This window comes from Sinocyclocheilus rhinocerous, unplaced genomic scaffold, assembly GCF_001515625.1.
Source record: "Sinocyclocheilus rhinocerous isolate Xijiao unplaced genomic scaffold, SAMN03320098_v1.1 scaffold562, whole genome shotgun sequence".
In the NCBI taxonomy this organism is placed as follows: Eukaryota; Metazoa; Chordata; class Actinopteri; order Cypriniformes; family Cyprinidae; genus Sinocyclocheilus; species Sinocyclocheilus rhinocerous.
The window spans coordinates 1,618,709-1,622,849 of NW_015641608.1; the positions used below are offsets into that span (position 1 = coordinate 1,618,709).

General features: G+C 36.1%; 1 protein-coding gene across 1 annotated transcript in view; it reads left to right on the top strand.

Annotated features, from left to right (window-relative positions):
- The window catches only part of palld (palladin, cytoskeletal associated protein), a 92,487-nt gene that overhangs the window by 1,591 nt on the left and 86,755 nt on the right, over window positions 1-4,141 (top strand). The gene's annotated exons all lie outside the window — the stretch shown is intronic.

The window sequence follows — 4,141 nt, forward strand, 5'->3', positions numbered from 1 at the left end:
CGCACGTGAACTGATCATCTCCTCCACATTAATACCAGTTTCAGCACAAAATAAACATGACTAAACATCTGAAGGTAAGTTAAAAGAAAGAGTACAACTTTACAATCCGTATCCTGTCTCATGTAATCGCTCAATCAGTGTTTCAGCCGCGCAAAGACGTCAATATAACGGCTTGTAAACAATTTATGATGTAACATCACATTTACCTCAGAAAGCATATTTGGTGACTATAAACTCGTTAGTCAGCCAGAAAAATAAACTGTAGAGAGGAGCATTTTGCTTATATATATTTTTTTTTTTACCGTTCTTTAATGTTTTATTTGAATAAATCCGTTATTTGAATAAAGTTTTTATGACAGCCACTATTGTGTATATTTCAAAAAAACGAACTGAAGTAGCTAATTGTAACTTAATTATTATAAAAACTTAATTTAGTGCAATTTAAGCAGTTGTACAGCACAAATCAGTCAATTTTAACCGTTTTAAAGTATACAAACCTTTTGCACAACAGCGCACATGCACTTATAGCATAATGACAACACAAAGGAACAAAACAGTCTAACAACAATATTATTTTATAGTAATTTACTCATTACTTACATTTCAACATTAATCTTACCCAATTAGTTGGGTGGGCAACATACAGGAGTACAAAACTCCACATTCGAGTTTTATTTTTAATTCAACGTGTAATTTTTTATTTATGGGTAAAATATGCTATTTCTAATCTTTAAAAAAATTATTTGATTTCTGGAAATCATCTTGCAGCCCCTCCTCGTGGTTTCGCGACCCCCTGGGGGGTCCCGACCCCTACTTTGGGAACCCCTGGGCTATGTAACCAAAATAGGCTATGCCAGGGGTTCCCAAACTTTTCAGCCCACGACCCCCAAAATAACAGTGCCAGTACCTCGGGACCCCCACTTTCCTCTGAGGGTTTTAAAGTATACAAACCTTTTGCACAACAGCGCACATGCACTTATAGCATAATGACAACACAAAGGAACAAAACAGTCTAACAACAATATTATTTTATAGTAATTTACTCATTACTTACATTTCAACATTAATCTTACCCAATTAGTTGGGTGGGCAACATACAGGAGTACAAAACTCCACATTCGAGTTTTATTTTTAATTCAACGTGTAATTTTTTATTTATGGGTAAAATATGCTATTTCTAATCTTTAAAAAAATTATTTGATTTCTGGAAATCATCTTGCAGCCCCTCCTCGTGGTTTCGCGACCCCCTGGGGGGTCCCGACCCCTACTTTGGGAACCCCTGGGCTATGTAACCAAAATAATCGATATTGAATCGAATCGGTAATCGAATCAAATCGCAAGTTTGTGAATGAGGATTGAATCGAATCGTGAAGTTTGTGTCAAAACCCAGCCCTAAAAAAGTATTTGAAAATGTCAAAAAAAAGTCAAATTTTCCTGTGTCTACCAGAAGATAGCATTCACATCAATCAGTGGACTATATTATTGGAGTAGGAAACAGTAAATGAGGGTATAGGGGGTAATTTGGGAAACAGCCTATGTCATTTGCAGTGCTTCATGGGAGTGGGTGGGCACTAAAGTGTTCTTCTGGCGCAATTTGCTTGTTGTGATTCTCTGATATACATATAAGCATATACCATCAATTAACAACCTTGTAGCGTACAGTAGATCTGTCTAAAGATTTAAAAGTTATTGTTCAAGATCAATTCCCTTTGAATGGGATTTTTACTACCAGAACCTGACTGTCACGATGTCAGTTAGTAGGCTGACCCAGAAGGCTAATTTATGTAGCAACTTGTTAGGGACTTTTTAAAGCACAACGTGGTTTCTTGTTTGTGGTAATAATTGTGCCAATTGTGTGTAATTTAAGTAATTTGAAAGTTTCTTGAAGTAACGTTAACATGAAATAAAATGTAAAAAAGAAAATGAAAATTCTCAGGGGAATGCTTGATTCTCTGCCTATTCTCAGCTCTGTTGCACTGAAGGAAACATACTGGGTAAAAAATAGAACTATGAGGAAAACTTTAGGAATTTTTGGTGAACTTATCCTTTGGTTTATTCATCAAGTCCGTGCAAGGGAGAAACTAGCTGTTCCCGTCATAGATCGCTTGCTGTTATAATAAACTGCTTTGTTTACTGTGTGAATGAGATCTTACAGTAAGCAAGACAGTTATGAGGGCACTTTTGCTTGGTGATTCAGGAATTTGATATTTTTTTCCTGCCAGCACTGGAAATTATAACAAACAAACAGATGTTATTTTTAGTGATGCAAGCCACTGCAGTCTTGCTGGTGCGGCGCCAAACTCAGTCCCTCCTGCAAGTGACTCCTCAGTGCTGTGTAACCTCAGAATGATTGTTGCAAATGTTCCAGAGGAACACAAACACAAAGGGAGTGTGTGAATTATTCAATGACTTTCAGGAGAGTTGACTTTTAAATAGAATTTCTGTCAGTAATTTTTGAGGTTCTTGTGCAATGTAAATCTTGATATGTTTGTGCTGTATAAAACTAAAGTGACTTATATTTTGTAGATTTACTGTCCAATACATATAATAAAACATATAAAACCTTTTGTTTTGACTTCCTTTGTGGGGGTTCAAGTATTGATTAGTGGAATCAGAGCCCTTCCAAACCCCCCATAATTCAGGCACTTAACATAAACTTATCAATGGCTCTACTTTCTATAAATTTAAGCTCAATAGGCAACTTACCATTTATTTGTTGATGCTCTAAATAACTCAGATATCATACTAGATCTACCATATTTTCTCCATTTGGGCATTGCATTATTGAAATTCATCATTGTTTACCTATATGCTTCCAGTGCACACATTATTGAGATGGTTGCACTAAGCAGAGATCAGCAGAGATCATCTGAGAGTGAATGTTATGTGTGTGCAGGTGTTTCAGAGATATTCTTGATGGTGAACTGCTACTTGAGTGGGATGTTCCACATTGTGTGTGGGCATAGTGTCCAATGTGGAAATTAGTGGTGGAAGACAGATCACAGAATGTCTGTGTGGTCCCATTACCCACCTTAAGAATCATGTTGGTGCAGCTGCTGTTTGAGTGGGGATGTTTACTTGCATTTAGTAGACGTTTTCATTCCAGTAACTGCTGGTGTCTTGGAGCTCAGTGTGTCTTGCAAAGAAGTGATGAGGACTGTGAACTCTCCAGCTCTTTTGTTAATCTGCTAGCCCTATCCCTCTCATTAAAATTAAAAGTGCAACTCAACACCTTCCCTTAGTGGTTCAAAAGGCTATTTTCATTACAGCTGATCCCTCCACTCCATTGATAACACTGAGAAAATATTCTTAGAACAACCAGTCGCTATCAGTCAGATGGTTTCCTTAATGTAATGCCTATTGGCATTGTTTCTACTTGCATGTAAGTCTGTTGTTGTTGTTGTTGTTGTTTCCGCTGTCCGAAATCCCAGTGGATATTCAGAAGTGGAAATAAACAGATACTGACAACAGAGTGAGCAGTGGCTGACCAGCTTTTAAAATACTGTAAAAAATGGAACGAGCTATATACTTTAAAAAATGATGGAAACAATATTACACGTAATATTTTTGAGTCGTTTTTAAGGCTTGGTTTTTTTAATAGAATCTACCTGAATAAATCATGTAAAATGTCCTAAATTAATTAATCTATGACACAATGTAATGATTATGATTAGTGAAATGTGCTAATTTATTTTAAGTTGATTCTCAAAAGTCTGTGATTTTGAGTGAGGCCTGTTTGTATTTGACTTTGAGTTATTTTGTACATTTAAAAGACTGTATACAGCCAAACAGCTCAAGTAGGAAAATACTGCACTAGCAAAGCTACTGCTCATTGAACAAGGCTTAATGCCTGCTTAGAGGAGTAGTATCCATAACCGTAAGCTCTACTCTTCTGCACAATGGTAACGATTGCACTGTGCAATGGAAACTTCAATGTAACAGAAACTCTTTCAAATGTCAAACATAACTGAACATTAAACATTAATAGATGTTTCGCTTCACTCAAAAACACATAAAATAGAATTTAAATTCAAAATTTACTCTCCATATCCAGCCATATTCAAAGCATGCTTTGAACTAACAAAATAAAACTGCAAAATTGAGCTAATTCTCTTAAAATAAATAGGTAGCCTTCTTTCCT